Source organism: Pantherophis guttatus, chromosome 1, assembly GCF_059756535.1.
Source record: "Pantherophis guttatus breed Tessera chromosome 1, ASM5975653v1, whole genome shotgun sequence".
Lineage (NCBI taxonomy): Eukaryota > Metazoa > Chordata > Lepidosauria > Squamata > Colubridae > Pantherophis > Pantherophis guttatus.
Window position 1 is genome coordinate 11,504,132 of NC_142063.1, and position 8,734 is coordinate 11,512,865.

Sequence of the window (8,734 nt, forward strand, 5' to 3'; positions counted from 1 at the left end):
CACCTCTGGCTGGCCCCAGAGTAGGGTGGGAATGGGGATTTTGCAGTATCCTTCCCCTGTTTTGCCCACCAAGCCACACCCACCAACCAGGGGTGAAATGGTCCAGGTTTGGACCGGATTGCCCGATCTGGTAACGATGGCGGTGGGTGGTTTGGAGAACCGGTAGCAAAAATCCCTGCCCCTCGCTCCCGATGCCCAGCTGAGCCGCGCAATTATCAGAGGCTTTTTAAAATTATTTTTAAAAGCACTTTTTCTACAACCTCTTCGGTTGAAAAAATGCTTGTAAAAGTAAAAAAAAAAAAAAAAGGCTCTGATGATCGCATGGCTCAGCTGGGATCATCAGAGTCTTTTAAAATAATTTTTTTCTACAGCCTCTGGCTGAAGAGATTGTAGAAAAATTGTTTTTAAAAGAAAAAAAAAGCCTCTGCCGATCAGGCAACTCAGCTGGGATCGTCAGAGGCTTTTAAAAGAATTTTTTTACAACCTCTTCGGCGGAAGAGGTTGTAGAAAAAATGGTTTTAAAAGTTAAAAAAAACAGTTGGCCACGCCCACCCAGTCACATTACCCCACCACCAAGCCACACCCACAGAACCGGTAGTAAAAAAAATTTGGATTTCACCACTGATCTAACGGTAATTTTTAAAACCCCACCTCCTGCTCTTACACTCACTGATTAAAAGCTTTGCACAAAAACAGAACAGAATGAATGAGCTGGAAGGGACTTTGGAGGTCTTCTAGTCCAGCCCCCTTCTCAAGCAGGAGAACCTATACCAGTGATGGCTAACCTTTTCCGTACCGAGTGCCCAAAGCATGTGAATAGCGTGTGTGCGCTTGAACCCCGAAATGCAATGTGCTTGCAGGCCCCGCGCATACTCCCCACCCCCACGCATGTCCACGCAGGGGCCCCGCATGTTCCCCACCCCCCGCGCAAACGCACACCCCCCCACACACACACACCGCCCCCCGCACATGTGTGGCAGAGACCCGAAGACCAGCTGGTCAGCAGGAGGCGCACGCCAGAGGTGGGTTTCAGCAGGTTCTGACCAGTTCTGGAGAACTGGTAGCGGAAATTTTGGTTAGTTCGGAGAACCGGTAAATACCACCTCTGACTGGCTCCGCCCCCATCTATTCTCTGCCTCCCGAGTCCCAGCTGATCGGGAGGAAATGGGGATTTTGCAGTAACCTTTCCCTGGATTGGGGAGGGAATGGAGATTTTGCAGTATCCTTTCCTTGTCACACCCACCAAGCCACGCCCACCAAGCCATGCCGCACCCACTAAGCCCCACCCACAGAACCAGTAGTAAAAAAATTTGAAACCCACCAGCGAAGCTGAACTGAGGCAATGGCTCATGTGCCCAAGGAGACGGCGCTGCGTGCCACTTCTGGCACATGTGCCATCGGTTCACCATCACGGGTCTAGAGTCTAGTGCCGTGATGGCGAACCTATGGCACGCGTGCCACAGGTGGCACACGGAGCCATATCAGTGGGCATACAAGCTCAGCTTCAGTGGGCATGCATGTGCTTGCCAGCTGATTTTCAGGTCTTCTGGGCCCACCGGAAGTTGGGAAACAGTCTGTTTCTGGCCTCTGGAGGGCCCTCGGGGTAGGGAAGGTTGTTTTCACCCTCCCCAGGCTCCTAGAAAGCCTCTGGAGCCTGGGGAGGGCAAAAAGCAGGCCTACCGGGGCCACCGTGCCATCACGTGCCAAAAGCGGAGGGAGCGCGGGGGGGGTCATGCGTGCATGCGCAGGGGGACGGGACACATTGAATTATGGGTGTGGGCACACACGCACGTGACCCTCCCTTGGTCCCCCCCACTTTTGGCACGTGACGGCAAAAAGGTTAGCCATTACTGGTCTAGTGGCTTAGCCTGTCAGTGCTGATCAGTTGCTTCACAAAAATGTTTTCATTGGTGCCAGGTCTCTACAACCTCAGGCAGAGATTCTGCACCCCGCCCAGTGGTGGGTTTCAATTTTTTTTACTACCAGTTCTGTGGGCGTGGCTTGGTGGGCACCGCAGGGGAAGGATACTGTAAAATCTCCATTCCCACCCCAATCCGGGGAGAAGGTTACTGCAAAATCCCCATTTCCTCCCGATCAGCTGGGACTTGGGAGGCAGAGAATAGATGGGGGCGGGGCCAGTCAGAATTTTTACTACTGGTTCTCCGAACTACTCAAAATTTCCGCTACTGGTTCTCCAGAACTGGTCAGAACCTGCTGAAACCCACCTCTGACCCCGCCCTCAAATGTTCTTTAAAATACAGAGTTTCCCAGCAGCATTCCTTCAGGAACTTCCAACATGCAAACTGCGGTTACTCATCCTAAAATGAATCCCCTTTACCCGGAGCTTCAAAATTTGCTGTTTGCTGGGAAGGTGTGTAGCTAAAAGCCAGTCTACATCAGTGGTGGGATTCAAATAATTTAACAACTGGTTCGCTGTCCTAATAACCGGCTGGGTAGGCGGGGCCATAGTGGGCGTGGCCAGGAGATGTGACAGGCAGCACTCCTGCACCCCCTGGGAGCAAAAACGGGCCGCCGGGGCGGGGGACACGTGCCCCTCCCCAATGCTCCATTTTGGGCCTAGTAGGCCTCCCTGCAGCCTTCTGAGAGCGAAAACAGGCCGCGGGGGGCGCATTGCACTCCCCCTACGCTCCATTTTGGGTCTAGTAGGCCTCCCTGCACTTACTTGGGAGCCAAAATTAGGGCTTTCCCCCCCCGCCCATAAGCAGTGTTTCTACAAAGTCAGCTTATTGCCCCACAATCCGGGTCCTCATTTTACCTACCTCAGAAGGATGGAAGGCTGAGTCAACCTTGAGCCTGGTGAGATTTGAACTAGCACAAATTGCAGGCCTCTGGCAGCTAAGTGCTACATAACAGCACTTAGTCTGCACCACTGAGGCTCTTTGCGGTGGAAAATTCACTTAACCACTGTCTCACTTAGTACCGTAATAGAAATTTGGGGCTCAGTTGCGGTCCTAAGTCGAGGACTGCCTGTAGTTTCCAGCGGTTTTTCTAGCTTTCGGATAACACCGCTCCTTCAAGCGAGAATCGTACATTCCACTTCATATTGGAAAATGTATTTATAGAAGTGTTTTTATTACTTGAACAAAATCGCCGAGATTCGATTGCGCTAAATCACCATCAGTCAATTCCAAAAGGCAGCTTGGCTTGAAACGTCCGACATCCAGCCACATATTTTTCCCTGGGTTTTCTAGGTATCAAGTTTGTTTTGTTTGTTTGTTTATATTTAGATAAATAATATTTTTATTTATATTTAAAATTTAAAATTATATTTAGATTTATATTCCGCCCTACTCCCGAAGGACTCAGGGCAGTGAACAGGCACAAAATAAAATACATAGATACAAAAGTTAAAAACATAATTAAAACCAGATTAAATAATTTAGCCCGAGACAATTAAAAATCCCAATAATTTACGTAAGTAAAATAAGTAACGCTGTTAATTGTGTCCTTCAAATAAAAAACGTCCCTTTCGCTGCATGTTGGGAAGTGTATTTATAGAAGTGTGTTTTTATTGTGATTATTACAGCTCAGACAGTACCGAACAGAGATTATGGATAAATGCTCACTTAAAATGACAAGAGACTGAAAATAGAAATAGAAAGATTTTTCAGCGACGTGTGGAAACCTGGAAGAAGACGAGGACCGGAGGGAAATTAAAATAAACCCAAGACTTTGGAAATGATGTTTTGACATTCTACACAGTGTGAGGAATGAAAATAAATCTTAAATTGTAGAAATGCCGATCGTAAAAATCCTCTCATGCGGTGGTGAGTTGCTACCAGTTCGCCCCGGAACAGGCAAACCGGGAGCGGCGGCGGTAGGAAGCTCCGCCCACCCGCCCGGATGTTTCTGGGCATGCGCAGAAGTGGTGTGCGCATGCACGAGCGCACCCACAAGCAAATCGGTAGCGACAGGTTTGAAACCCACCACTGCTTTCAAGTTACACAGGGAGAAAAATAAGGGGCGTAAGTGGCAGTTGCCTAGTGGTTAAGGCATCAGGCTAGAAAACAGAAGTTTCCAGTGAATTCTACTCTAGTCCTTAGCCATGAAGGCCACCTGGTTGACTTTGGGGAAGGAAGGGAGGAAGGAAAGGAGGGAGGGAGGGAGGAAGGAAGGAAGGGTGAGAGAGGAAAGAAGGGTAAGGGAGGAAGAGAGGGAGGGAGGGTGGAAGGGAGGGTGAGGGAGGGAGGAAGGAAGGTTAAGGGAGGAAGAGTGGGAGGGAGGGTGAGGAAGGAGGGAGGGAAGGAGAGAGGAAGAAAGGGTGAGGGAGGGAGGGAGGAAGCGGGAGGGAGGGAGGGAGAGGGAGGAAGAGAGGGAGGGAGGAAGGAAGGAGGGGTGAGGGAGGGAGAGAGGAAGGGTGAGGGAGGAAAGGAGGGAGGAAGGAAGGAAGGGTGAGGGAGGGAGGAATGGTGAGGAAAGGAGGAAGGAAGGAAGGGTAAGGGAGGAAGAGAGGGAGGGGGAAGAAAGGAGGGAAGGAAAGAGGGGTGAGGGAGGGAGGAAGGAAGGGTGAGGGAGGGAGGAGGGAGGGAGGAAGGAAGGGTGAGGAAGGAAGGAGGGGTGAGGGAGGAAAGGAGGGAGGAAGGAAGGAAGGGTAAGGGAGGAAGAGTGGGAGGGAGGGTGAGGAAGGAGGGAGGGAAGGAGAGAGGAAGAAAGGGTGAGGGAGGGAGGGAGGAAGCGGGAAGGAGGAAGGGTGAGGGAGGGAGAGGGAGGAAGAGAGGGAGGGAGGAAGAAAGGAGGGAAGGAAGGAGGGGTGAGGGAGGGAGAGAGGAAGGGTGAGGGAGGAAAGGAGGGAGGAAGGAAGGAAGGGTGAGGGAGGGAGGAATGGTGAGGAAAGGAGGAAGGAAGGAAGGGTAAGGGAGGAAGAGAGGGAGGGGGAAGAAAGGAGGGAAGGAAAGAGGGGTGAGGGAGGGAGAGAGGAAGGGTGAGGGAGGAAAGGAGGGAGGAAGGAAGGAAGGGTGAGGGAGGGAGGGAGGAAGCAGGAGGGAGGAAGAAAGGAGGGAAGGAAGGAGGGGTGAGGGAAGAATGGAGGAAGGGTGAGGGAGAGAGGAGGGAGGGAGGAAGAAAGGAGGAAAGGAAGGAAGGGTGAGGGAGGGAGGGAGGGAGGAAGGGTGAGGGAGGGAGGAGGGAGGGAGGAAGGAAAGGTGAGGGAGGGAGGAATGGTGAGGAAAGGAGGAAGGAAGGAAGGGTAAGGGAGGAAGAGAGGGAGGGGGAAGAAAGGAGGGAAGGAAAGAGGGGTGAGGGAGGGAGAGAGGAAGGGTGAGGGAGGGAGGAGGGAGGGAGGAAGGAAGGGTGAGGAAGGAAGGAGGGGTGAGGGAGGAAAGGAGGGAGGAAGGAAGGAAGGGTGAGGGAGGGAGGGAGGAAGCAGGAGGGAGGAAGAAAGGAGGGAAGGAAGGAGGGGTGAGGGAAGAATGGAGGAAGGGTGAGGGAGAGAGGAGGGAGGGAGGAAGAAAGGAGGAAAGGAAGGAAGGGTGAGGGAGGGAGGGAGGGAGGAAGGGTGAGGGAGGGAGGAGGGAGGAAGGAAGGAAGGGTGAGGGAGGGAGGAATGGTGAGGAAAGGAGGAAGGAATTAAGGGTAAGGGAGGAAGAGAGGGAGGGGGAAGAAAGGAGGGAAGGAAAGAGGGGTGAGGGAGGGAGAGAGGAAGGGTGAGGGAGGAAAGGAGGGAGGAAGGAAGGGTAAGGGAGGAAGAGAGGGAGGGAGGGTGAGGAAGGAGGGAGGGAGGAAGGGAGAGAGGGAGGGAGGAAGGAAGGAAGGGTAAGGGAGGAAGAGAGGGAGGGAGGGTGAGGAAGGAGGGAGGGAGGAAGGGAGAGAGGGAGGGAGGAAGGAAGGAGGGAAGGAAAAGGGGGTGAGGGAGGAAAAGAGGAAGGAAGGAAGGGTGAGGGAGGGAGGAATGGTGAGGGAAGGAGGGAGGAAGGGTGAGGGAGAGAGGAGGGAGGGAGGAAGGAAGGGTGAGGAAGGAAGGAGGGGTGAGGGAGGGAGGAGGGAGGGAGAAAAGGCGGGAGGAAGGAAGGAATGGTGAGGAAAGGAGGAAGGAAGTCTCACTTAGCAAGAGAAATTTGGGGCTCAATTGTGGCCGTAAGTCGAGGACTACCTGTACAGCTAGGGGGCTGGTTTCTATTCTGCATGTGGTATCCGTCGGCTGAGCCACCGACGGACCAGAGAACCTTCGTACCTCCCAGCCCTGCTATTTTCCTTTTAACAATAGCTTGCAGAAAGAGGTAAATAAAACCGCCAGGAGTTTTTCCATCGCTGTTTCATTTGCTATTTGCCACACAGTCGGCTGTTGTTAAGAAACAGAAATACACCGGCTTTTAAAAAAATATATAAATACAAAAAAAAACAAAACGATGCAAAGCTCGGTTCTTTTTCCCAGCCTCCCAAAAACATCTTTTTCTGTTCTTTTTATTAAACCAAGATTGACATCCATCGTCCAAGAATAACGGAGTTGGAAGGGCCTTTGGAGGTGTTCTAGACCAACCCCCTTCTCAAGCAAGAAACTCACGCCATTCCCAACAAATGGCTGTCCGGTCCCTTGTTAAAAACCACTTTCTCGTGTTTGTCTCTTAACCTGCAGTTGGGGGCAAAAAAGTCAAAATGGAGTCCCAAGGTAACATATAACAAGGTAACATAGGACCAAGAGTGATAGGCACCTTGGCTGCAATCCCAAAACATCTGGAGCACCATTTGAATACCTTCGGCATTGACAAAATCCCCATTGGTCAATTGCAAAAGGCAGCTTTGCTTGAAACAATTTACATCCTGTGACGATACCTTTAATATTATTAAACAACTTATTCTTATTCTTATTCTTATTCTTCCTCTTCCTCTTCCTCCTCTTCTAATTCTTCTTCTTCCTCCTCTTCTTATTCTTATTCTTCCTCCTTCTCTTCCTCTTCCTCTTCCTCCTCTTCTTCTTCCTCTTCCTCCTCTTCTTCTTCTTCTTCTTCCTCCTCTTCCTCTTCCTCTTCCTCTTCTTATTCTTCTTCTTCCTCCTCTTCCTCTTCTAATTCTTCTTCTTCCTCCTCTTCTTATTCTTATTCTTCCTCCTTCTCTTCCTCTTCCTCTTCCTCCTCTTCTTCTTCTTCTTCCTCTTCCTCCTCTTCCTCTTCTTCTTCTTCCTCCTCTTCCTCTTCCTCTTCCTCTTCTTCTTCTTCTTCTTCCTCCTCTTCCTCTTCCTCCTCTTCTTCTTCTTCCTCTTCCTCTTCCTCCTCTTCTTATTCTTCTTCTTCCTCCTCTTCTTCCTCTTCTCTTCCTCCTCCTCCTCCTCCTCTTCTTCTTCTTCCTCTTCTCTTCCTCCTCTTCTTATTCTTTCTCTTCCTCCTCTTCTTCCACTTCCTCCTCCTCCTCCCCTTCTTCTTCTTCTTCTTCTTCTTCTTCTTCTTCTTCTTCTTCTTCTTCTTCTTCTTCTTCTTCTTCTTCTTCTCCTTCTCCTTCTCCTTCTCCTTCTCCTTCTTCTTCTTCTTCTTCTTCCCCTCCTCCTCCTCCTCCCTTACATGCTTTGTTCATGATGTCTTGCCATCTCTGTTTTGGATGCCCACGAGGTCGCCGGCCATTGACTTCTAGTTGGTAGGCAGTCTTGGCCATGGTGGAAGGCGCTGCTCTCCGGACATGTCCATACCGGCGGAGTCGGCCTTCTCTCATCTTCTCTATAATTGGTGCCCACACCAAAATGTTGTCGAATGGTGTCATGTGTGACGTGGTCGAGAAGGGAGATGCCCGATATCCAATGGAGCATTCGCATTTCCACGGCATGGAGAGAGCTTTTGGTCTCTGTTGTTGCTGCCCAGCCATTAAAGAACAGCATCTGTCCACCCCAAATCCTTGAGAAGGATAGGTAGACAAAAACTGTCAAATCCAGTCTAAACATCTGGCTGATTTTGCGACCAGCCGTAATATTGGTATTTTACCGTGGTTCCTAGTTAACTCGGCTCTGCTTTCCCAGCTCGTAATGCTTAATTATCTTAGCTCATTAGCCAAGTTTAATTAGGTAATTAAGCTTAGTTTAGCTTAGGCTTAGTTTAAGCTTAATTTGCTTAGCTAATGAGCTATGCTAATGCTTAGCTTGTAATGCTTTTTTTTTTAGCTAGTAATGCTCAGCTGTGTATTCCGTCCAGCCAAATTAGTAAATACCCCAGTTGTAATTTAAACTGGGTTTCCAACTGCCCTTTTTTTCCTCTTCTGCTCTCCTGTTCAGAAACAGACCAGGGTTTAAGCCACAACAGCAGTGCATAATCAAAGAAGGACAATTCATAGGATGCAGTGGTGGGATTCAACCGGTTCGCACCACTTTGGCTGAACCGGTTGTTAAATTGTTGGCTCCCCGCCCCTTCCAGAAGTCCCCACGTGCCCCATTTTGGCTCCCAGGTAAGTGCAAGGAGGCCTACTAGGTCCTAAATGGGGCACGGGGGGTGCGGTGCGGACCCCCCCCCTTTGGTGGCCTGTATTTGCTCTGAGGAGGCTGCAGGGAGGCCTACTAGGCCCAAAATGGGGCGCAGGGTGGCGGCCTTTCCCCCCCCCCTGTTTTTGCTCCCAGGGGGGTGCAGGAGGCCGAGTGCTGCCTGTCACACCCCCTGGCCACACCCAGCATGGCCACGCCCACCCAGCCAGTCATTAAAGCAGAGACTCAGTTATTAAATTATTTGAATCCCACCACTGCATAGGGGGTTTTGTTGATGGGGTTCTTAATATCAGGAAGATGCTTTACAGAAACTTAATA

At 50.7% G+C, this 8,734-nt stretch overlaps 1 long non-coding RNA gene across 1 annotated transcript in view; it reads left to right on the forward strand.

The window, feature by feature from the left end:
- The window catches only part of LOC132712059 (uncharacterized), an 8,172-nt gene extending 4,414 nt beyond the window's left edge, over positions 1-3,758 (forward strand). The window contains exon 2 of the long non-coding RNA XR_009622771.2: positions 3,548-3,758. This is a non-coding gene — a long non-coding RNA (uncharacterized LOC132712059). The remainder of the gene's footprint in view (positions 1-3,547) is intronic.
- Positions 3,759-8,734: the final 4,976 nt, after the last annotated feature.